Genomic DNA, 27,703 nt, shown 5'->3' with positions numbered 1-27,703 from the left:
GAAAAATCCGGGACATGGCCCGAATTACGAAGTAGATAGTGTCCCGGCGTCCCGGACAAGGCTTCCGGGCCATCCGAATTTTCAACGTTTTGGTAAAATAATTTTATTTTGAAATTTTTAGTACATTATGTATTCTTCTAAGAATTAGAGGTTTTTTTCTCATTGTTAAGCAAATTAATAATGAGAATGGGGAAAGAAAGAGAAGTGATGTTTACATTTAAAAAGAGATAGAATATCTCAGGCACATAACGAGAAACGTAAATAAATACAGATTACTGAAAATAATCCTTCAAGGCAAAGTAGTCGGAAAGCAAGGTATAGCGAGAAGAAGAATATCATGGTTAAAGAACCAGAAGAAATGGTTCTCCACCACAACAACTAATCTATTTAAAGCATCTGTTAATAAAATAATTATAGGCAGAATGATCACCAATATTCGATACGGATAGGCACCAAAAGAAGAAGAAGCCACAATTGTATGACACTTACATTTTTATATTAACCTAAGGTTATAATACCTATTTACATGAAAATTGAACATCAGTTGATTTTTCCTTTTTTGAGACCGATTTCCGGATTTAAAAAAAAACTAAGAAAAATGTAATTATTACTGCCAATTGTGGCTTAATCCTATCAAAAATATCATTGACAACATAAAAATGTTAAATAATCAATAAAATGATGATATTGAAGTTCTGACAAAAAAAATGGCCCGGTTTTTATTGAAAAGTCCCGGATTTCTGGTATTTTTTCAGCCTTGTCCCGAATTGGACTGAATTGGAGTTTGTCACACTAATAATTATAATGTATGTATGAATTACCACCGAATATCAAACGTCCATATGATCAACCAAAAAAGAAGATGTATTTGGTGATTTTTCTAGTGACTTTCTTGGATGTGAATATTGAATATGTCTTCTTAGTTTACTCTTCCTGGTTCAAAAAACAAACCATAGTATAAAAACAGGGTATAGAGACTTTATCTTAAGTGTAAAATGCGAAAGTGTATTATTTAACTATGAATTTTGTGTTATCTGCTCGGCGATTGATAAAATAAAGATTTTAAATTTTTTCTTTTATCACTGATAGCTTACCGAAAAGGTAAAACATAATCTGCTTTGCAATTAACCGAGCAACTCGTGTGTGGGTTTCGTAGATGCCGACAAAAAATTGCATTATCAAAGAAGGATACTATTACCTATTGTTCATTGTATAAAATAATATAAAATAATAACTGTTGTTTGACAGTTGGTTGGTCAAAATTATTGTGGTCAGCAAAATATGCTTTTGTATAATTTAAGTATGTATACGCGGAGAAACAAAGAAGTACCTATGTTGATATTTCAACAGTGATAACGTGTTTTTTTAAGATGCAACAGATATTCACTCATTACTTGAAAAGGGGGCACCAATAATATCTGGCCTGTACTATGCGCCTTTATTTGGCAATTTCGTCACCGATTTCGAGACAAAAATGTGGGTTTGTCTCACAAAAAATTCTTTTTTTTTATGACCTAAAAAATCTAAAAAATTTCGGGAGCAAAAACGGCTATCTTTTGAGTTTGTTTAAAACAATTATTTAAACAATTTCTGCCCAAAAATTCCGGCCGGCACCCTTCAGATTTGTTTAAAGGGGACATTTTTGAACAGGAATCCGCAAAGAAACCGAAAAAGAGAAATTTTTTCATTCGAAATCGGCCTCACAACATGGATTAAAATTAAAAACGGTTGGAAAGGCAGAAAGGCATTTAATGTGTCATCACTCAAAAGTAGGTAAAAAATAGGTCAACCTACAAATAAAACTCAAAAGGATAAATCATAAATCATAGGATAAAATGGCACTTGTGAGCCCTTTTTACTTATCTCAAGTAGCTTTGCTGGTAAAAAAAGGATGTTATCAGTGAAATTACTATGCCGTTGAATAGATGCGTTTCTACTTTTATAATAATATACACTCACCGGCACAAAATTCCGACACCCAATATTTTTGATTAAATTTGACAATGTATAACTTTATTATTTGTGCTCCGTTTTTCCAGTTCCATGTGCACCAGTTTGTAGGTACATGTATTGATATAGTTTGGTATTATTCCGGTAACAAAAAGATTTTGCTTGCATGGCATTATACAGGAGTGAATGAAAGCGTTGTATTTTCTCCTAATTTTAAAAAATTCTGTGGAAAAATGGAAGAGCTGATTTTGTTTCATAGTCCTGTCAAATTATCCCGGAGGCATCAATAAAATTTTGTTTTTTGAATTATCCGAATATCGCTTTTCTTGTAAGAGCTGTACCATTTTTTGTAAATAAAAACACTGATTGACCCATAAAGTAGAGGTTAGATTGATAAGATTAGAATGGCCCGCATGCAGCCCAGATCTCAATCATATTGAGCATTTATGGGATGAATTAAAAAAGCTATTCGCCGTCATCCTAGGCCTCCAGAAAATTTGGTACAGTTATGGCCCTAGTAGAGGAATATCGGGCTATTCCCCAGGCAATGATACACATCTTTATTCGATGCTAGCAGTGCAATTGCTATTGCGAGCAGTCGTTGCTGCAAGAGGTGGACATACTCGCTATTGAATTGTTTTGTTTTGTTGTTAATTTTGTTTTGTTTTGTTAATTTTAGTGCGTTTGATATGTTTAATTAAATAAACCTTCAAAGCAGTGTTTTTATTTACAGCTCTTACAAGAAAAGAGATATCCGGATAATTCAAAAAACAAAACCTTAGTGATACCTCCAGGATAATACAAAAGGGGTATGAAACAAAATCATCCCCTTAATTTTTTCACATAATTTTTTAAGTTAGGAGAAAAAACAACGCTTCCATTCACCTCCGTATAATACTCTGGACTAATTAGCAAAATACAAGGAAAAGTTATTTACCAGCAATTTTATTGCTGGAATCGAATCTTATTATTATATGTATTAATAATATAGATATGCAAAGTCCGCAGATAGTGTGCTACTTTTTTTATAAACAAAATGGCGCCCGAAAGTCGTGTTTTTTTCAATTTTTGCTCTATAACTCCAAAGATTTTAACTTAAGACCAAAAACAGCCCAATAAAAATTCACCGCAATTAAATTCTGCATAGAGACGTGTTTTTCCGAATTACTTCGACGAAAACTTTCCCCGGAAAAAGCGGGTTTTTCCAACAAAATCTTTAATTTTCAACTAAACTTTTAGATAAGTAGTTGTTAATCAATAATTAAATAACTTGGTAACTTAAAAGCACTTTCCGTATATATTATAATTCCAGAAGCCTATGGAAATTGAATGAACAGTTTAGCAACAATTAAAATATTAATTAAAAATTTACGGTCGCTATAATAACGACAATAATTATGATGTATAAGAATAACTATGATTTTTTCATAAAAAGATACTATACCTATCTAATGTACTTTACAGAATTCAAATTGGACTATTTAGGCGGCCTCAGAAATATTTTAAAATTATAAACAATTTTTTGGTTTATAAACAAATAGAATATCTCGGGAAATATTAAACTAAATTAAATTGTGAAAACGGTATTCGAAAGACAGCAGCAGGACGCTTCTTTTAAAAGAAAAAACGTAATTTTGACAAGTGATTCCTGAGATACAACCGGTCAAAGTTGACCAGAATTTACGGCAAAGATATAAACAATAGGATCATAATTTTCAAACCATCACCTTTTTATTTTTGTCCTCTTTCTCCACACCAATTTTCATATCTTTAAAATCCTCATAACATATATTATTATAATAAAAACTATCGATAATACGTGTGAAAATTGCCAAAAATAGCAAAATTCCAATCAAAAATTAGGTTGGAGAAAATGTAACCCTCAAAGTTCAAAATCGGTATACGTTAACAAAATGCATTTTCTCGGCTTCCCATGAAGCAATTTCCTTCATTCTTTTTTTGTTCCCTAATAACTCGAGTGGAGCCATCGAACTAACGCATTATTAAATGTCAAACTTGCTTTTGTTTTGTTATAATATATTAATTTATTTATAAGAACAGAAAATTACATATTTTTCCAGTTGTAGGCTTTTTTTTAGATAAACTTACTACAAGTGTACCTTTTAAAGTTAAAAACATAAATATTCTCATTTGAAAGCTGTATAATTATTTAAACAATTTTTATTTAAACAAATTAGAATATTGTGTTATAATAAATAAATTAATTTATTATAACAAAACAAAAGCAAGTTTGACATTTAATAATGCGTTAGTTCGATGGCTCTACTCGAGTTACTTGGGAACAAAAAAAGAATGAAGGAAATTGTTCCATGGGAAGCCGAGAAAATGCATTTTTTTTAACGTATACCGATTTTGAACTTTGAGGGTTACATTTTCTCCAACCTAATTTTTGATTGGAATTTTGCTATTTTTGGCAATTTTCACACGTATTATCGATAGTTTTTATTATAATAATATATGTTATGAGGATTTTAAAGGTATGAAAATTGGTGTGTAGAAAGGGGACAAAAATAAAAAGGTGATGGTTTGAAAATTATGATCCTATTGTTTATATCTTTGCCGTAAATTTCGGTCAACTTTGACCAATTGTATCTCAGGAACCACTCGTCATAGTTAAACGTTTTTTCTTTTAAAAGAAGCGTCCTGCCGCTGACTTTCGAATACCGTTTTCACAATTTAATTTAGTTTAATATTTCCTGAGATATTCTATTTGTTTATAAGCCAAAAAATTGTTTATAATTTTAAAATATTACTGAGGCCGCTTAAATAGTCCTATTTCAATTCTGTAAAGTACATTAGATAGGTATAGTGTCTTTTTATGAAAAAATCATAGTTATTCTTACGCATCGTAATTATTGTCGTTATTATAGCGACCGTAAATTTTCAATTAACATTTCAATTCTTGCTAAACTGTTCATTCAATTTCCATTAGCTTCTGGAATTATAATATGTACGGAAAGGGCTTTTACGTTACCTAGTTATTTAATTATTGATTAACAACTACTTATCTAAAAGTTTAGTTGAAAATTAAAGATTTTGTTGGAAATACCCGCTTTTTCCGGGGAAAGTTTTCGTCGAAGTAAATCAGAAAAAACACGTCTCTATGCAGAATTTAATTGCGGTGAATTTTTATTTGAGTGTTTTTGGTCTAAAGTTAAAATCTTTGGAGTTATAGAGCAAAAACTGAAAAAAACACGATTTTCGGGCGCCATTTTGTTTATAAAAAAAGTAGCACACTATCTGCGGACTTTGCATATCTATATTATTAATATATACAATCATAACATTCGATTCCAGCAATAAAATTGCTGGTAAACAACTTTTCCCAAAAATGGCCTATTCTCCGAGAATCAGCCCAGACTATAATGCCATCTAAGCAAAACTGTTTTGTTACCGGAATAATAACAAACGACATCAATACAGACATGTACCTACAAACTGATGCAAGAATCTTGAAAATCGGAGTGCAAATAATAATAAAGTTATAGATTGTCAAACTTAATAAAAAATTTTGGGAAGCGGAATTTTGTGCCGTTGAGTGTAGGTGTAGAATATAGAGGATCCGATATAAGGTCGAAATGCACTGGTCTGTTTAATGGATTAAAATTATTGGATATGTAATTTAGTATGTTAACAATAAGTATAATGTGAACATTCGAAATGTGGGTGGTTGAAAATCGGAGTACAAATAATAAAGTTATAGATTGTCAAACTTAATCAAAAATTTTGGGAGGCGGAATTTTGTGCCGGTGAGTGTAGGTGTAGAATATAGAGGATCTGACATAAGGTCGAACTGCATTGGTCTGTTTAATGGATTAAAATTATTGGATATGTAATTTAGTATGTTAATAATTATTATAATCTAAAAAGGGTAGTTCCCTAGGTTGGCTGTATACCATATAGTTAAAAAACTCAAACATGAAGTAAAAACCACTTCTATGTAATTGGTATATTTATTGAAAATTTTAAAAGTCCCAATGGATTGAAAAAATGTGTCCAATTCAGAACGTTTTCGGACCTATCGGTCCATCATCAGTGAATCTAAAATAGAATAAGTAATGGTTTAAATTTTAAAAGTTAAAAAATGTGGTTATAAGTGAGTAAGTAATTATAACCACATTTTTCAACTTTTAAAATTTCAACCATCTTTCAATTTTATTAGTGGGATTACTTATGCTATTTTAGATTCATTGATGATGGACCGATAGGTCCGAAAACGTTCTGAATTGGACACATTTTTTCAATCCATTGGGACTTTTAAAATTTTCAATAAATATACCAATTACATAGAAGTGGTTTTTACTTCATGTTTGAGAGTTTTTTTTTAATAATTATAATGTTAACATTCGAAATGTGGGTGTACCGACGAATCCTCAAAATATCTTGGACGAGCCACACCACCAACGTAGAGGTATTGCGCCGTTAGAGATAGCGGGAATAGAGCGCCTCACGCTGGCCTGCATTGACCGGGGTAGGATTTCATGTGGGAGTCCGTGTACCCAAGACTACCATATGATAAGCACTTTTCTGATTGAGAGCCCCTATAGCGCATCAGAGTGCTATCGGGGGAGAAGTGGATGGTCTGGAGCATTGGAGCGGGGTGGAGTGATTCCTGCTTACATGGGATATGCCTGAATAGACGGCCGGAGTGTGACGTCACGGCCAACTGCGGCTATATTCAGTGTTATGATCACTTTCAAACAAAGATTGTAAACACGTTGAAAAGTAAGGTTTTGCCGAATCTCAAGACTTTTTAAATTAGTATAAAATCTATAAAAAATAAAATAAAATATAGAATCTAAAATTTCTAAAAATCAAATAAATTCTAACCTTACTTCACCCATACATACATTTTATTGATATTTATATAAAACATCATGCTTTATTATTTACACAACCTTGTAAAATTGTTGTAGTAACTATAACCATAGTTACATATTGCAAAAAACGGAAATATTCTCTGTAAAAACTGAAAAAATAATAAAAAATACAAATTTGCCACACTAAACAACGTTTGTTTGGAAAGGTTTGGAAAAATCTGACATGGCATATGATCAGGGCGCGAGGATATATATCCACTGATATATATCATGATATTTATATTATATATATCGTGATATATATCAGTATTTAATTTCGTACTAATTTTTACATAAGAAGGTTAAAAAGCGGCAACGTCGCAAGTGCGTTGACTTGCCTTCTAACAGGAATTCAAATCAATCAAGATCAACCAATTCAAATTAAGAACAACAAAAGGAGGAATATGGCTCTAGGTTCGCCTCATTTTTTGGCAAACTTACTGGACCATCGCTTTTTGGGAGAAAGACTTACTGCCGAACAAAAAGAACAGGCTTATGAATATTTAAATTCAATCAACACAGATTTTGTTCCGTTTGTAATGGCCCTAACTTCGAAGTCTAAACCGTTTCCGTCTTTCATGTATGGTCCCAATTTCAAAAAAACATCTCCATTATTATGGTGGAAGTCTGTTCCAATCGCTGAATCTGTTTGGCCTGAAAAAAACATATTTCTCGAACGAATTAACCAATTACTTACAGCAGTAGCCTCAACGGCAAGCATTGAAAGGTGCTTTTCAAGCTTTGGACTTGTGCATTCCAAATTACGAAATAATTTAGGAACCGAAAAGGCTGCTAAACTTGTATTCACGTTTAAATATTTAAACTGTTCTTCATACCAAAAACATGACAATTTGGAATGGATTTGGCCTGAACAAGAAACTGGAAGAAGGGAAAATGAAGAAGCAGAATCAAGTCTTGGTTTAGGTGTTTACTGGTTTTGATTCAGACACTTCCGATGTTGAAGCATCATCTTAATTAATTTTCTAAATTTTGATTGTGTTTTTTAAATGTTCAGAATTTTAAGTTATTTTGGAAAAATAGAAATACCTATATGTTTAAGTTAATGTTTTCAATACTTTAGTTAATTTAGTTGTTACTTGGATACTCGTATCATTTTGTTTTCTGTTTATGTAACATAGTACCATACGTACGTTTATATTTTTGTATTTTTTATTTAAAGTATAAATATATCTTTTATATTGATACATTCTACCGTTAGGGTCTTATTTTAATCAATTTAGTTTCTCCATTGAAATGTTTTCCAACATATCATATAAATATCACATTTTGGATATATATCGGATATATATCATATATATCCAATATTTTGATATTTATATAAATATCATGGATATTTTGTGCCCTGCATATGATGTCAATAAAAAATGACACTTCTACGTCATCACTCCGGCCGTCCATTGTATCACCAGAATGTCATTCTCTAGTGGTGAGCAAGTCTCAGGCTGGGTTAAATCACTATTGCTTGCTTGTATTGCACCGAATGGGAAAACAAAAAGAAATCTTTTTTACGATTAGAATCGGAAGAATACCTCATTCATATTATGAGACACGATAAATACCATATGTACCCCAACTGATAATACAGGGTAAAATAGAGAGCAAACGCAGACCCGGAAGAAGAAGGCTTCAAAATTTACGCCAATGGTTTGAACTAACATCGATCGAGTTATTCAGAAATGCAAAAAACAAATCTACCTCGTTCTCAGTCTCAGTCGCGTTGCGTTGCAGAAGCCGCGTTGCGTTGCAGAATCTTCAGCAAGCCTGCCTATTCTTCGTACTGCTATTTCTGAGTTGGATGTGGAATTAACTTGCGAGAAACGGTATTTTCTATACACTTTTCGAAGAGAGAGTTGTAAGCGACTATTAATTGTCTTTTAAAAATAATACGAGTAGGCAAGTAGTTACAAAACAAAAAACTTAACAAGGTTTTTTCACGAAAAGATTAAAATAAATAATTTACCTCACTGAATTAGTAGCCGATTCGTATATACGGATTGTCCCACAAAACGAATAAATACTTATACTCTGGGCTAATTAGCAAAATACAAGGAAAAGTTATTTACAAACCAGCAATTTTATTGCTGGAATCGAATCTTATGACTGTATATATTAATAATATAGGTATACAAAGTCCGCAGATAGTGTGCTACTTTATTTATAAACAAAATGGCGCCCGAAAATCGTATTTTTTTTATTAATTTTTGCTCTATAACTCAAAATATTTTAACTTTACACCCAAAAACACTCAAATAAAAATTCACCGTAATTAAATTCTACATAGAGCCGTGTTTTTCCCGATTTTCCCCGGAAAATGCGGGTTTTTCCAACAAAATTTTTATTTTTCTACTAAAATTTTGGGCAGATTGCAATTGCGCGCAGCGGTCAGGAAGGAGGAAGACCTAACCCTTCGGTCCAAACCTAACTTTCGGGTATTAGAGTGTAGAGTACCCCAGGAGGTATTTGACCGCTGCGCGCAATCACAACCCACCCAAAAATTTAAATAAGTAATTGTTTATCAATAATTAAATAACTTAGTAATATACAAGATTCAAGCCGATCGAAATTGAATGAACAGTTTAGCAACAATTGAATTGTTAATTAAAAATTTACGGTCGCTATAATAACCGCAATAATTATGATACATAAGAATAACTTTGATTTTTGTATAAAAAGACACTGTACCTATCTAATGTACTTAACGGAATTAAAATGGGACTATTTGAGCGGCCTCAGGAATATTTTAAAATTATAAACAATTTTTTGGCTTATAAACAAATAGAATATCTACGGAAAAAATAAATTAAATTAAATCATGAAAACGATATTGGAAAAAAAGCTGCAAGACGCTTCTTTTAAAAGAAAAAACATTTAATTGGGGTGAGTGGTTCCTGAGATACAACCGGTCAAAGTTGACCGGCATTTATGGCAAAGATATAAACAATAGGATCATAATTTTCGAACCATTACCTTTTTATTTTTGTCCTCTTTCTCCACACCAATTTTCATATCTTTAAAATACACATAACATATATATTATTATAATAAAAACTATCGATATTACGAGTCAAAATTGCCAAAAATAGCAAAATTTCACTCAAAAATTAGGTTGAAGAAAATGTTATCTCAAAGTTCAAAATCGGTATACATTAAAAAAAAATAATGTGTGTGTACTTTGTACACACGTAAGAAGTTATACTTCTATTATATGATTATATGATTATAAACGAAATTAATATACTTTTTATTTATATTTTATTTAAATATTAAACTGATTGTTTAACACCAGCGCGGTTGGTATTGGCGTTGTATTGGGGTTCATTCGCATTAAACGCTTCGCCACGGAGACAACGTGTCATTATGTGCGAAGATCGACTAACTAAACGGATTAAACTTTTCGACATTTTTGAATTACATCAATCAAATTATTTTGATTTTGAATTGAAATGATTTAGAATTGAAAAAATACAACAAAACATAGAGTAAGAAAACAATATATTAGGTGAATATTGATAGAAATTTTGATGGTAATCAAATTATGTAAATAAAAGTATTACATACTATGTATTTTGGTAGGTTCAAATAGGTAGGTACCTATGATACATTTACAATTATTACGTACCTGTTGCTTTAAAAACTATTTAAAAGTCACTACAATTATAAACTTTTTTGTTTCTGTCCTCACAACAATAAAACTAATATATTATACATTTGTTTACCTTCATATTGAACAATTATTTATTATTGACAGCAGATCATTTCAACACCCAATCAGAGCCCTTATAACGACTAATACCATACTGTCGGTGTGCGCATGCGCGCAGATCAATATAAATTCACCCTCAATCTCAATCGCGCCTAAAGAAGTGTAACTTCAAAAATGCATTTTCTCGGCTTCCCATGGAGCAATTTTCTTCATTCTTTTTTTGTTTCCAAGTAACTCGAGTAGAGCCATATAACTAACGCATTATTAAATGTCAATCTTGATTTTGTTTTATTATAATAAATTAATTTATTTATAAGAAAAAAAACTAGATATTTTTTCCAGTTGAAGACTTTTTTTAGATAAACTTACTACAAGTGTACCTTTTAACGTTAAAAACACAAATATTCTCATTTGAAAGCTGTACAGTTATTTAAACAATCTTTATTTAAACAAATTAAACAATTTTGTTATAATAAATAAATTAATTTATTATAACAAAACAAAAGCAACTTTGACATTTTAATAATGCGTTAGTTGGATGTCTCTACTCGAGTTACTTGGGAACAAAAAAAGAATGAAGAAAATTGCTCCATGGGAAGCCGAGAAAATGCAATTTTTTAACGTATACCGATTTTGAACTTTGAGATTAAATTTTCTCCAACCTAATTTTTGATTGGAATTTTGCTATTGTTGGCAATTTTCACTCGTAATATCGATAGTTTTTATTATAATAATATAAGTTATGAGTATTTTAAAGATATGAAAATTGGTGTGGAGAAAGAGGACAAAAATAAAAACGTAATGGTTCGAAAATTATGATCCTATTGTTTATATCTTTGCCATAAACGCCGGTCAACTTTGACCGGTTGTATCTCAGGAACCACTCATCCCAATTAAACGTTTTTTCTTTTAAAAGAACCGTCTTGCAGCTTTTTTTCCAATACCGTTTTCAAGATTTAATTTAATTTATTATTTACCGAGATATTCTATTTGTTTATAAGCCAAAAAATTGTTTATAATTTTAAAATATTCCTGAGGCCGGTTAAATAGTCCAATTTTAATTCCGTAAAGTACATTAGATAGGTACAGTGTCTTTTTATACACATATCAAAGTTATTCTTATGTATCGTAATTATTGTGTGCTAGAACCAAAATATTAAAAAGCATCATATGGCAGACGTATTCCCAGAACTTTTGGACATTACTGAGTGCTGAGCTCAGTTAGAACAAAAAAAAATACAAAAAGGCAGTGCCATTTGTGCTGTAGATGCAACTACAGAAAAACCAGTAAAATGTGCGTAAAGTGTAATCATTTTGTATGCCCAAAACATGCTACAAACAGCAACAATTGAAATAGAGCACACAACATCCGAAGATATACAAATACGACGAGGAGTGCGACAGGGTTGTGTCTTACCACCGTTATTATTTAATCTGTATTCGGAGTCTATATTCAGAGAAGCATTACACCAGGTCCAAGATGGAATCAAGATTATCGGAACCAGCATAGACAACATCGCGTACGCCGATGACACCGTCCTAATAGCAAGCAACGCACAAGAACTACAAACTATAATAAATGCGGTAGATCGTCATAGCGAAATGTTTGGTTTACACTTAAACGTTTCCAAAACTAAAAGTTAGGTATTCTTAAAGGCACCAATAAACGTACATTTGTATGCCAAGTACAGGGCAAAATATCAGTAGAAAGACGCCAAAACACGTGGCTGAAAGACCTCAGAAGATGGTTTGACCGCTCCTCTGCAGACATTTTTCGTGCTGCAGTTTCCAAAACTACAATTTTCATTTGGACTGGATCGACAACCTTCGAAAGGAGACGGCGTAATAAGAAGAAAACACGCGAAATCAGAGACAGTTTGTATACATTGTACAAATAGTATAGGTATTCGCGGTGTGCAAGTACTTGGAACGGATACGCGAAACGATCGTGCGCCAATAGCGGAGAAATATTGCAACTTTCTTAAATAATTCATATTGTCAATTGAAATTGTCAAATTGACGTACATTTCATACCTATTGTCATTTAAGAAGAAAAATTATATATTGTTTACAATATTGATATGATATGCAATTATTATATAAAGGTAAATTTAATTAATTGTATTTTGCTTGCAGTTCTGCATTTTAATAACTAATTTTATTTACTACATACAATTGTTTACGTTTAAACAGCATAACCTACATCTTATTTTTTCTTATTATTTTTTTTTGGACTATGGCCTTGAAAATTATCCAGTAACCAGGACCGTATGATTGGCAAATATAATCAAAAGTGCGAATAAAAGTGCAGAGCGTAGAAATAGGTGTCGCTTTTCCGAACTTGCACGGTCCCAATAGAGTGCATGTATATAATTGTTATTTATTCTATTAGTATCAATCAGTATAATGTATTTTGTAGTGTATGTTTAGTCTAATAAATGTTCAATTCCATAAAAATAATGTGTTATTGTTAAAATTTTTTTATGTAGGCATAGTTCACGCATTATAAGAATGGAGTCCGTTCAAGCCCCGGCCCGCCTTTTGTGTAGTGTTTTGAGGCCCGTCCGATGAAGGTTAAGCAAAGAAGGAGACCATGTTCAAGTATAAATGATCAAAATAACAATAATCTTGTTTTTATTTAGACAGATCAGTGGTAATAAACCAAATTTGATTAACAGTGTTGTTAAATCATAAGTATTATCAGGTTGTTATTCATAATATGTGGCAAGGATTTATCAAACCTATACATTCTAAAGATATAAATATATGGCTTGTTTACAGGTAGAGGTAAACAACTGCATTGTTTGGAGCATGTTGCTTATAAACATTCTTCAAGGCTGATTAATGTTAAATATTAAAAAATTATTGATGACATACCAAATATAAATGAAATTTAATAAAAAATTTTCCTCTTGGTAAAAGGTATATTAGTTTAAAAAGCCCTAAAGGCTACAAACATATAAACAAAACGTTTTCGTTCTGTAACAAGAGCATCATCAGTGTTACAAGAACATGGTGAGCCAACCAAAAAATACAAAGGTCAAAGCCTTTCAAAAAACAGACAAGTCATATAAATGAACACATTGAAAAATCCAAAGGATGGATAAAATTCCTAAAGACACGGCCCTAGGGCAACATATGACTCCCACATGTGGTAAGTGGGTCAAAAGGTAACTAGGTCATTATGTTATAAGAGGTGGCAGGCAACTGCCTACCACCAAAAGACTGGAATAATGGAGTGATAGTTACATTAGACAAAAAGGTGATATTACTAAATTAGAAAATTATAGCCTACAGTAGAACCCCGAAAATCCGAACTAATTGGGGGGATAGCCTGTTCGGATTCCGAAAAGTTCAGATTATCCGAAATTTAGCCTAACCCAGTAATTCAATCTTTCATTGTCATTGATTTTGAGTCGCAAAACGTTCTCACAAGAGTGTGGACAATATTTTTGGACTCAAATTGACTACGAGGGAACCGAAGTAGGTTTATGTTTAACCTTTATAGGCATGCACTACATATTGAAGTACGTATTTATTTTTATGAAATTTTAAATGTCAGAGTCCTATTAATCCTACATTGTTCAATTATCTGGTTTTACTCTGTATAGTAAACATGTTTTTAAGTTTTTGTCTTAAATTTTTAAATTTTGTTCACTTTCCGTTGGTTAAGATTTGCCGAAAGTTCGGATTAGCGGGGTTCGGATTTGCGGGGTTCTACTGTATTTACACATAATGTTAACGAAGAGACTAATAGAGTAGAGTAGAGTAGAGTAAATTTTTATTTGCATAAATTTTTAACATAATTGAGCAAATAACGTCACATTACTAACAATCACATATTAAAAAGATATATTAACAATACACTAAAATATACAAACAATATAAATTACATATATGCTGATCAAGGCTGATCGGCCAGGTACTCCACCACAGTATACGGCTCAATGTTAACCAGGTGTTAACGTTTTTTTAAAAGCTTTATAGCTTGTTTCCCGTTGAATGTCAGATGGTAGACTATTGTAAAATTTAACGCACACATACAAAGGACTTCTCTCTGTTAGGGACAATCTGTGAAGTGGAATATTCAAATTAAGGCTTCTTGTGTTATATTCATGATTTGGTAGCAGGTGATAAAATAAAGTAAAATTTTTAAAGAGAAACATAATACTTTCATATATATAGATAGCTGAGAAAGTGAGTATATTGAGTGATTTGAATCGGCCTCTACAGGATTCTCTCGCCTTTAGTCCTAGGATCACCCTGACTGCCTTTTTTTGGACTATGAAGACAGTTGAGCTATCCACCGAAGCACCCCAGAAGACTATTCCATATCGCATAAGAGAATAAAAGTTTGCATAATATACCGATAGTAAGATTCCCTGGTCTAGATAGTTTTTCAAAACTCTTAATGAGTAGCAGGCTCTATTTAGTTTTTTTGTCGCATTTTTTATTTGTTCTCCCCAATTCAAGTTCTGGTCAATATGAAGACCAAGAAACTTAACTGATCTAGAAGGTTCTGTGTTTTGGGAAAAAAGATTGACTGTATCTGGGAACTCTTCTTGTGATTGGCTGGTTCTGAAGTGTTCTAATGTTGTTCTGAAGCTATTTTCTTGTGGCATTTTTGTAATTAACTATTTTTAATGGGAAATAATTAATATACTACTAGATACTAGTACCTAATAAGAAGAGACTAATACCTAAACTTGATTTCTATCAACCCAATGAACAGGCAGGTTTCAGAGCAGGATATGGCACAGATGATCATTTGCATACAATAAAGATATTAATAATTGAAAAATGCATCGAGTACAACATAGCACTGGTTCTTGCATTTGTCGATTACAAGAATGCTTTTGCTTCTATAGAGTTTGAAACAGTACTGGAAGTCCTAAAGCAAAGCCAAATAGATTACAGGTACACATCTCTAATCAAAAACATATATGAGAACACTACATCACCTATACAACTACACAAAGACAGAAAAATTCAGGTTTAGGTCGAGGAGTAAGACAAGGAGACAATATTTCACCAAAATTGTTCACGGCAGCTCTTAAGTCAATATTAAGAACATTCAATGGCAAGATCAGGACTTGAAAATTAATGCTTTAAAAATTGTTTCCAACCATTTGCAAAAAAGTTATGAAACAGCAAAGTAAACATACAATTACTCCATTGTTTAAAATTTGTTTTAATTGTTTCAAAGCTTAAAAGTGAGTTTATGGTACAAACTAATTACTCTCAAAAAATACCAAACATTAGTTCAATGCTTATATTTTAATCAAAGATTAAAAATGTTTTTTTGTAACTTTTAGCGCGAAAGTAGGCTTGATACAGAGCGGTGGACAGGTTATAATAGATAATTTTATTTATTAACTAGTGCACGTCGCGTGCGGTCGTCGTTTCGAGTGAAAATTTTTGCTACAGTACTGTATTAGTCTACTTTCACGCGTGTAAATTACAAAAAAAATATCTATTATCTTCAATTAAAATATAAATATTAAACTAATAATCGATATTTTTTGTAAGTAATTAGCTTGTACTTTAAACTCACTTTTACGCTTTGAAAGAATTAAAAAACATTATAAACAACGTAGGAATCATATGTTTATTTTGCTGTTTCATAACTTTTTTGCAAATAGTTGCAAAAAAGTTTTAAAGCATTCATTTTCAAGATCTTCGAAATACGGATTTTACATATTTTTTAAAATTAGAATATAATAAAAACTTTCTGAGAAACGTTAATTTGTTTATAACTATTTTTTTTTAACATTTAAAGATTATTCAAAAAAATTAAAAATTTATATTTTGTTGACAAAATATTAAATAGGCATCTCATCTTTATCAGATTTCAAAGTTTGATTAGTGTATCAATTATTTTGGTTATTATTGCGACTGTAAATTATTAATTAACAATTGAATTGTTGCTAAAATATTCGTTTAATTTTCAGCGGCTTCTGGAACTATAATCTAAACCAAGAAAGCTTTTATGTCACCAAGTTATTTAATTATTGGTAGATAATGACTTATCTAAAACTTTATTTGAAATTTAAAGATTTTGTTGGGAAAAAAAAACCCGCATTTTCCAAGGAAAATTTTCGTCGGAGCAGATCAGGAAAAACATGTCTTTATGCAGAATTTAATTTCGGTGAATTTTTATTAGCGTGTTTTTGGTGTAAAGTTCAAATGTTCGGAGTTATGGAGCAAAAATTGAAAAAAAACACGATTTGGGGGCGCCATTTTGTTAATAAAAAAGTAGCACACTATCTGCGGACTTTGCATACCTATATTATTAATATATATAATCATAAGCTTCGATTCCAGCAATAAAATTGCTGGTAAAAAACTTTTCCCAAAAATGACCTATTCTCTGATAATCAGCCCAGACTATGTGCCAACAAAGTACATACACATTCTTTTTTTATTTATTGAAACAATTCTGTCACTTTTCAACTTACTTTCAAAGTTTTGAAAATTTTGATGTATCTATAAACTAGTTTCTTTACCTTACTTTCTTATATATTGTTAGTTTTACTTCAACATGCTATTGAAAATAAAAAAAATATTTGTTGGACATTGATTTTAAACACTACAAGAGTGCAGCAATTCATATTTTTTAAAGTAATATTGATAAAAACATGCATATCGATGGCTTAGTGTGAAAACCTCGTATCTCATTAAATGACAATTTTACAGGAGAGGCAAAAAACTGATTTTCAGCATAATATAATATAAAAACAAAAATTACGTTATGTATTTTTAAGTCGAGCACATTGAGACAAATATCTGATATTGGCCCAGAGCTAAAAGTGTTAAATATCGCTATTAAATTGGAAATACAAATATTAACTATGAAAAACACGTAAATATCCTTCCAGTATATAGAGTCTTTGCCCAAGTAACTATGATAACCTCGTATATCTTGATATACGTGTTTTTCATCTTAAATGAGGTTTTGTTTATTATTATTTACGAGGTTTTCATTTTTCATAGCTTATTGCACACCTTCAGATATTAGGTGGATACAATACAAATCTTTTGATTTAAGGTTCATAAAATGTTTCTACATGCCGGACTACATTTTGTTGTTCACAAAAAATACTTCTCCAAGTAGAATCTCTCAAACAAACACTTCAAATTAAGTACAAAATTCTTGGTTATATATACCTGGTATTCACACTAAATCAAGAGAGCAATTGATATATGTGGTTTCTTTTTTCGGCTGTAGAAAATAGTCTACTGTATTTGGATTTTTTCTAACAGTTGTAAATGGTGAGATACAAGGTTTTCAAACTAAAACCACCAAAATGTCATTTTCGAAAAAAAATTGAGATACTAGGTTTTCACACTAAGCCATTGATATGAGAAAACCCATTACCCTGGGTTATTTCCATTTAAAAAGTACCTATTTATTGCACAACTTTCACATCCATAATATAAATATAATAAATATAAAGTGAATCAAACAAAGTGATATTTAAGTGTTTTGCACATTTACCCAGCTTTTTGTTAGTTGTATCACTTGTCTGTCTCAAGGTTAATTTTGCAGGTGAAAGTGGAACAATTATAGGTACTTTGTAGTTGGTAGGTACTAGTGTGGCAAGAGAAGAGGATAATAGGATTTTTACAGACATGAAATTTTTATCAAGGATGTCTGCTTCATTGTCTTGTGTCTTGCTCAATAATTACCTATATCTTCCAAATTTGAAGTTTATATATCAAAAAAAAACTTAAATGTTATAGAAAATGATAATTTCTTTGTAAAGGAACTCTATCCCTCCCTCCAGGAACATTCATAAAGTTTTAAAACATTAAGAAATAAGATATTTATTGCAATTCAGCAATATTCGTAAAGAACAATATTGTATTAATAGAATCCTCCTTTTCTCAATAATGGTCAAATTATAGAATAAAATTACTTACACCAAATTTAATTTTCCTGCAATTAATCTGCACCTTCAAGGGACACTTTACACTAACGAACTTACTTTCTTTGAGTTTGATTTCTTCTCATTTCTCTCCTGCGCGAGTGCTGGCTGTTCACCTCTCCCCTGCACCTGGCAAACTGTCAGTGTCAATTGTCAATGAGTCATACTGTCATTCGTCACTCACTACTACCAACCATGCTACCAACTAAAACTACTGATTCTAAATCAAATTTCGACCAAAAACAAGTCGCTTTCAATATGGCGACTGTCGAAATTATTTGACACGGAGATGAATGAATGGCCAAAAGCGAGGTTAGGTTTAGTTTAGATGTGTTTTGTTTATTTCTTGCAAGGAAAACTAAATCAAAAGGTATTATAATATAGCTGGGTTTAATTGAAATTTGCTTGTTTTGAGGAATTAGATAGAATAGTATTAAATTAGAAATATAATAATTGAGAATGTCCACAACATGAATCATCAACTCAATGAAAGATGTGAGGTAATAATCTGGGAAAATTAGTAAAAAACAAGGAAAATTAATTACCAGCTATTTTATTGCTGGACATGCTGAAATCAAATCTTAAGATTTCCTATATTAGTAATATAGCTGTGCAAAGTCCACAGAAAGTGTGCTATTTTGTTTATAAACAAATTAGCACTCCGAAATCTTTTTTTTTTATTATTGCTCTATAACTCCGAAAATTTTAACTTTAAACCAAAACACTCACATAAAAATTGACAGTAATTTAATTCTGCACATTGATAATTTATTCCAATTTCCTTCGACGGAAATTTTCTTCGGAAAATTCGGGTTTTCCAAACAAAATCTTTAATTTTCAACTAAAATTTGAGGGAAGTAATTATTTATCAATAATTAAATAATTTGGTGACAGTGACATAAATCTTTTTTGTTATGAGTGTCTTGAAGATATGAAAATTTGTATGTACAAAGAGGACCGGAATTAAAAGGTATCTAATGGTTCAAAGATTAAAATCCTGTTGTTTATAACTCTGTCGCAAATGCCGGTCAAATTTGACCGGTTATACCTGGAATCACTCCTCGCAATTCAATTTGTTTTTCTTCGAAAAGGACACAGAAGCCGTGCTCTTTTCAACAGCGTTAACTTAATTTAATTTAATCTAATATTTTCTGAGGGGTTCTATTTGTTTATAAGCCAAAAAATTGTTTCTTTATAACATTCTTGAGACCGCTCAAATGGTCCAATTTCAATCCTGTAAGGTACGTTGAATAGGTATAGTGCTTTTGTATATGAAAATCATAGTTATTCTGGTGCATCATAATCTTTCTGGTTATTATTTCGACCGAAATTTTTTAATTACATTTTAATTATTGCTAAACTATTGGTTAGATTGTCGCCGGTCTCCTGATATACAGAGAGGGGCTAAATTATGGAATAAATTCATTTTCTCTAAAATGGACGATTTTAGAGAAAAATCCCGAAACAGGTCGATTTTTATTTTTAAATTAAATTTTTTGGCATATATTTCAAACTAGTGACGTCATCCATCCGAGCGTGATGACGTAATTATTTTTTTAAATAGGAATATGGGTTCGTGTTGTAGCTCATTTACAAAGGCGTTCAATGCTCTATTCAGTATTATAAACATTAATATCATTATTTATACAGGGAGGCCAAAAAAAATTTTGAATTAAATTAATTGACGCAAGAAGAAGAATGCATGTAATTTATTTAACTCAAAATACATTCTATTGCTGTCAGAAAATAGAAAAAAATGTTTATTTTGCAAATAAACATTGCTTTTAGCTTAAATTAAAAGTTCAAACTGCCAATAGGTAGGAAGGAGGCTGTTTGTGATTTAATTTAACCCTTAAGTACTAACACACCGTCTCTCAGACGGCATCGTTTGTTGAAAGTGGGATATTTCCCTTCCTAGAAAAATTTGAAGGTCATCCGTTTATGACTTTTCAAGTTGGGTTATTATTTACTAGTATTGAATTCGGCAATTTGCTGCAGGTTGTTATTCGAAAGATATTTAGACTCAAAGTGTGATTTCCGTCTAATAGACGGGGTGTTAGTGTTTGTGCCCAGTTCGTCATTAAACATAATGTGCCCCAGTTCGTCAAAAAGTTCAAATAAGGGGATAAAGACTATGAGGAAACTCTTTTGAAATGACTTGATGAGGTACAGTAGGAAAAATGAAAGAATACCCATGAACGAACATATAAAACACGCTGTATTTTCCTGTCACCGTGTCACACAAAAAATTGGCCAGCGCAAGTACATGTAATAATTATTGTTACATGTACTTGCACTGGACAATTTTCTTTGTGACACGGTGACAGGAAAATACAGCGTGTTTTATATGTTCGTCCATGGGTATTCTTTCATTTTTCCGACTGTAGAAGACGACGTAAGCGAAGTGGGATCAATTTGTGATGAAAATGTTGCCACTGACTACCATTGCTACACTGTACAAATTTTAGTGCATGTCAGTTTTTTTTTGTTTTAATATTTTTAAAATTTTTTTTTATTTTCGTGTTTATTACTCTTTGTTTAACTCGATTATAAATTTTTATCAAGATTCTTTAATTTGTTTCATTTTTATCACACTTTTTTTCAGGAATAAAAAGTCGCACAGACAATCCTTCCATTCTTGTTATAATGTTTTGTATTTTAATAAATACAGAAAAACTAGATCAATTACTGTGTTTTTTAGATAAGTAATACTTTCAGTAAGTCATCGAAATATTTTTTTGCATTATAATATTTAACAAAAGAAAAATAACCAGTAAAATGTGAAACCCGTCTGTCAGGCGGTTAGTTAGTGTTTGCGCCATTGATTTAAGATGTTAGTACTTAAGGGTTAAGCGAAAAGAAATGTTTATTTGTGAAATAAACCTTTTTTTCTATTTTCTGACAGCAGTACAATGTATTTTGAGTTAAATAAATTACATACATTCTTCTTTTTGCGCCAATTAATTTAATTCAAAATTTTTTTTGGCAACCCTGTATAAATACCTAATGATATTAATGTTTATATTACTGAATAGAGAATTAAACGCCCTTTCAAATGACCTACCACACGACCCCTATTCCCATTAACAAAATTATCGATTACGTCATCACGCTCAGATGGATGACGTCACTAGTATGAAATATATGCCAAAAAATTGTAATTTAAAAATAAATATGACCTACCCCTTTCAAATGACCTACCACACGACCCCTATTCCCATTAACAAAATTATCGATTACGTCATCACGCTCAGATGGATGACGTCACTAGTATGAAATATATGCCAAAAAATTGTAATTTAAAAATAAAAATCGACCTCTTTCGGGATTTTGCTCCAAAATCGTCCGTTTTAAAGAAATGAATTTATTCCATAATTTAGCCCCTCTGTATAATCTACTATAATAAATCTTTCATGTCTTCAATTATTTAATTATTGATAAATAATTAGCTACTTCCCTAAAATTTTAATTGAAAATGGCAGATTTTTTGGGAAAACTCGGATTTTCTGAGTAAAATTTTTGTTGAAGGAAATCGGAAAAAAAATAACTTTGTGCAGAACTAAATTACGGTGAATTTTTATTTGAGTGTTTTTGGCTCAAAGGAAAAATTATAGGAGTTACAGACCACTAATTGAAAAAAAAAAAAGAAGATTTAGGAGTGCTAATTTGTTTATAAATAAAATAACACACTTTCTGCGGACTTGTCATACCCCATATTACTAATATATGCAATCTTAAGATTCGATTTTAGCAATAAAATAGCTGGTAAATAATTTTTCCCAAAAATGGTATTTTGTCGATAATTTTCCCAGACTATCAACAAAATCCAAAATCCAAGAAACCGAAGCGCCAACCCAAATTCTGAGCAGTCTCAACATGATAAGGTTAATATCCCCAAGAATCGCTATACTCTCCGGCTGTCATGGCGGTGTCGAAATGAAATTGCGACTGTCGAAATGAATTAGAATCAGGCCCCAGGGCCCAGGCTACCAGCAACAAATCTTAAAAAGTTGGATTTATAGTTTGACGTAGCGTAGACGTAGACGCAACAGAGACGTAAGAAACGGACTGGAGACGTAAGAAAATAATAGGGAGTTTTTGTGCACACAAATACGTAAACGTAACGCATCTTTTTGACATGTACGCTTGCGCATTAATGGTTGAACTCCCCTATCTCGATGCGTATTACCTAAAGTAACGTTCTGATACGTATAGTACCCTCGGAGATCCGTGGAAAAAATTTACACCCAAAATAACAAAATTCAGTTTGGCAACACTGTGCGAATGTTGATACTAACATATCCTTTTTAAGATAAGCACAACGTTAATTTAGTCCAAACAAATTAATATATTTTTTTTGCCAACAGAAATGAGATTTTTCAACCAAATAATGTTTCAAATATGATGTGCAAAATAATTTTTAATTGGGTTCTGCTAATGGGCTTGCTTTTTTTGTCATTAAAATAAAAAAAAACTAAATTTTACTCATTAAATCAATGTTGTCCGGTTATCGTCTTAATTATTTTAACTGTACTAATATCCGTTGAGTAATTATGGATGATTAATAGGTCGTTAAAACATTTTATCTATAGCGGCTTCTGGAATATCTTAAAAATATCGAATTTCATTGATAAAATGCGCATATTCCACCGATCTTCGCTTCGACAATACGTGAGAACGCATCGCTATCGAGACGAAAGTCACCGAATGCACACGAAGATCTTGCCCGATTACCTACCAAATGAACATTTCATCAGCGATTATCAACATTTTAAGGTTATATTGGTTTATGCCCGTATTCATAGTCGGTACCATAGCCACCTTTACTTAACAAGCCATGAAGAGAAAAAGGCAACATCGCAATTGATGACGTGCGTAGTCCGACTTTCGGACTACCGCTTTTGAAAACACAATTTTAAAGTAGAAATTCTGGTAAAATTTATAGTATTTTTTGAGTCGAACAAGAAAATATTATTAATTAGAAGTTTGTACAAAATAAAATTAAAAGTACTTCCTTGTAAGTAACGTTTATTATACAAAAAAAAACCAATAACAAGAATATACATGGGATTATTTTTTTTCAAATCCTAAGAAAACTAATGAGTATTTTTCAAAAATTTAAACGCAGAATGAAAGAGTACGTTAGGACCGAGGGCCGAAAGTCACTGAAAACTTCTATGTTTATTTTAATAAGTTACAGGGGCGAAAAATTAAGAAAATTTAGTGTAATTTTTAGTTTCAAATATGTCATTCAAAAACAACTTTTCATTCATTCTAAGGAACTTTCGGCCCTCGGTAATAAAGTAATCTTTCATTCAGCGTTTAAATTTTTCAAAAATACTTATTAGTTTTCTCAGGATTCGAAAAAAATGATTGCATTTAAAATACACTGAAAATTTTGACAGGCGTCAAAATTTTGCATTTTGTTCCTTTCCCTTTAAAGTTTTTCGCACTTATTTAGAAAAAGTCTAATTATTAAAGTAGCTAACTTTTTTTATTATCCAACATAAGCGAAATAATAAAAAAACAGAATGTTATTAAGAAAACCAGAGTCTATAGTTGGGTTTTAATATATTATTATTATTATTATACGAAAAAAACCAATAACAAGAATATGTGTAAAATACTTTATTTTAAATAAATAATATCTTATTTTAAATGATATACAAATATCGCTAGAAATAACTATAACAACAATTTCTCACATGGTTTGATGTGAAGTGTTGGGGTTTAGAGTCGATAACTTTATTTTTTTGTTATTCCCCTTAGTATTACTTTTCTTTTTATACTTTTTTGAAAATTCATCACTTTGATGGCTGCTATTTTTGTTTTTTGTATAATTATTTAAATCAATATTACACATAATTTTTATAATAGCAGAATAAACTTTGAAGGCATTTTCCCCACATTCACACTCAAATTCAAAATTTAAATGAAAGCCTTCATGTTGTAAACTTTTCATTACCAAACATGATAACAGCTTCAGGTGACAATTGTGCTGCAAAAATAATTTTTCAAGATTGGGACTATTTATAATAAATTCGAATGTTGAGCAAAGATGATAATAGGTAAATAAATTTTACTGAGTCTGTTGCTAAGCACAAACCATCTCTCTGCAAATAATCGTAGTAATCTGCTCCAGTTGTCTCTCCTTTATTGCAGAAAACAAGCTGTTTGAAATGTTCACAATAGTTTTTACTTTTATGAATTTGATGAGCCACATATCCACAAATATATAACTGGGTTGGTTCATCCAATTTATACACTTCTAAGTGGACGCATTTCTATATGCACGTAAGTTTATATAAAAATATATTATACTATAAAATATATTATATAAAAATAGATTATATTGAACTAAAATCATCTTAATACATACCTTTTAATATGCTTTATAATTTGGAGCACTAAATATTGTAAAATGTTTGAGTTTTTCTGTAAATACAGTGAATATTATTTAAAAACATTTAAAAATAAATGAGAACTGTCAGAATTAACCGGTCTACGCTTAGATGTTGCCAAGTTTCAACTTCATGGCTTGTAAAGTAAAGGTGGCTATGTCGGTACTCAAGCCATACTTGAGGCCGTGCTCAGCCAAGTCGACCTTACGGCAGCGTCATACTCAAGTTTTCGTTCTGTTTCATAAACGATACTTCGGGTTTTCTCGGCTAAGGTTGTGCTCAAGCATTGAAATCTAGGGAATTTTAGTTAAATTTGACATAGGACACCAAATAAAATGCAGATTCTGTCTTTCCGTCAATTATCTTTGCAATATTTTTATTTACATAATTTGTTTTTTAAAAATAAATTATTTAAATGCTCAAGATCAATAAAATTTATTATATGGGTGGGAAGATAACATTTTTATTTTTTCTAATTCAATAATGTGCTATTATTTCAGAGGTTATTGGTAATCGGTATATCCGTAATCTCTTATAGTTTTCAAGTTTTCATTATTATTTGTGTTTGTGATAAATGATTGCATTGTATGTACATTGTGCATTTGGATCTATTGTACAAAACAATGGTTTTATGTAGGTACCTACATGTAAATAATGTTCTGTTTATACTTATGTTAATATAAATATACCTAATATGTATCTATTTTTATTTTTGAGTTAATGTAGGTATTCAAGATAAATTTATGATATTGAAAACATGAAACTGTTTTAAATTCTAAATGTCAATGCTATTTGTGGATATTAATATTACCCCACTAAAAATGACAAAATAGTGTGATATTACTTTATTTTTATTGGGGAGTAATGGGTACTAATCAAATATTCAAAGAACATAGAGAAAACACTAGGAGATACCCTTTATTTCTCACTGAAAGGAAGGAAAAACTTGGGTGCTTCATAGTATGTACCTACCGTTTTATTAGGTTTGTTCTAGCATCAGTTTCAAACGATTTGAAACCATCAGTGAATAGTGGACCACCGCGAGTAGAGGGGATAGCACTGGTGATTGTATTATGTTTTCTCACTGACCAACTGTTTGTTGACGGTTTCTGACTAGTTTGACTGTTTGCTAGAACAAACCTATAATAGTGTCAGCTTTCTTCTGTTTATATACTTCATCAGACTTAAAACTACAAAACAAAGAACTAACGAACAAACCATGACATTGGAACTTAATATAAAATGTTATTTACAATTTCCGTGGGAATAAGTCACGTTGATGTTTAAATTTTTAAAGACAAATCACATGCTATGATTTTTCTGACGGATATTCTTAAGTTAAATTTGATTTTATGTAATCGAATAAACTATCTTTCAATAAAATCGTCCTTTGTCAATATGAATGAGTCAGATAAACTTAAATTATTAGAAGGATTTTGTACCAAGCAACAAAAACAATATTGATATAAAATATTAACAATCTTACCCAAATAACAACACAAAAGTATATATTTGTAAATATTACCCCAGTATAACAAAATACTGTGATATTACTTTATTCTTGGTGGGGAGTAATGGGTACTAATGAAATATTATTCAAAGTATGTACATAGAGAAAACACTGGGAGACCTCCTTTATTTCTTACTGAGCAAATAAAACTCTGGTGCCTTAATCCACTAAAAATTTCTTACAATACTTTTCTTTTCTAGATGTCTACTTTCATTTCATCTTTCTTATTTATTGTCCAATTGTCACAATCATACGAAGCCACTGGTCAAATGCCTGTTTCATATACCTACATATTTGAATTATAGCTGCCCTACATACTTGACAATGGTATAAGATTGACTTCAATCTTATACCATTGTTCTGCTTCCTTTTCTTCTTATTGTGCTGTGTTCTAACAAAGGTTGGCAATCACTTCTTTAAACGGTTCTCTATCTTTTGCAATATGAAATATCTATTCAACGCTGAGGTTAGTTCAATCTCTGATATTCCTCTGCCATGCTTCCGTTTAGAAGTATCTTTTCTATTTCTTCTTCTATATTTATCAATTATTGTCACTCCCAAATACTTGTATTGAAATGCCAAATACTGGCATTTTCAATTCTGGACCTCGGAGGTAAACTACACCATGTCGACATGGTGTTATTTTAAACAAGTTCCACTTATTTTATTAGTTGGATTATACAAATTGGTAATATATTATCATTAAAATATGGTCATATTGACTTTCAACCAATTATGGGATATATCAGATCTTTATTAACATCCTAAGTGTTCTAAACTTTGTTGCAAACACAGTTGCTCGAAATGACATAGTGTAGTTTACCTCAGAGGTCCAGAATTATGTATGCGTTTGTTCCTGTTTTTAGTGTGACAAATTTATTCTATTTTATCTCTCCACACATTTCAATATAATATTTTGTTCTGGTTTCGTTTATAGACGTGCATTTTTCTTGCTTCACTCAAGTTCCTAACCAACTTCAGTTTTTTCTTATTAAGACAATGTCATCTGCATAAATAGTATATTGCATATTGCTGTTTACATGCATAATTAACTTTATAATTGGTCAGGAAAGGTTTGTCAAATAAACATTTATTTAAAAGGAGGGAAACTCATACTCATTTATTTTAAAATAAAATATAAAAATACATATTGAGAAATAAAATAAAAAGAATGTATCTAACATAATACAAGGATTCAATAATATATTCACAGAATAAATAAACAAATTCCAGTTGAGTGTAGAACAAGAGAAAGACACAGAATTACTTTCCACTTAGCTCTTCGATCTGCTAATGCACTTGGATCAACT

The 27,703-nt window shown here is 31.0% G+C and overlaps 1 protein-coding gene across 1 annotated transcript in view; it reads right to left on the bottom strand.

Annotated features, from left to right (window-relative positions):
• The window catches only part of LOC126883870 (uncharacterized), an 84,610-nt gene extending 65,989 nt beyond the window's left edge, over nucleotides 1-18,621 (bottom strand). Inside the window, exon 1 of the mRNA XM_050649548.1 lies at nucleotides 18,543-18,621. The gene's annotated coding sequence lies outside the window, so the exon portion shown is untranslated. The remainder of the gene's footprint in view (nucleotides 1-18,542) is intronic.
• Nucleotides 18,622-27,703: the final 9,082 nt, after the last annotated feature.

The sequence above is a fragment of the Diabrotica virgifera genome, chromosome 4, assembly GCF_917563875.1.
Source record: "Diabrotica virgifera virgifera chromosome 4, PGI_DIABVI_V3a".
Classification (NCBI taxonomy): Eukaryota; Metazoa; Arthropoda; class Insecta; order Coleoptera; family Chrysomelidae; genus Diabrotica; species Diabrotica virgifera.
The sequence above is the reverse complement of the archived record's forward strand: the minus strand, read 5'-3'. Positions and strand labels throughout refer to the sequence as shown.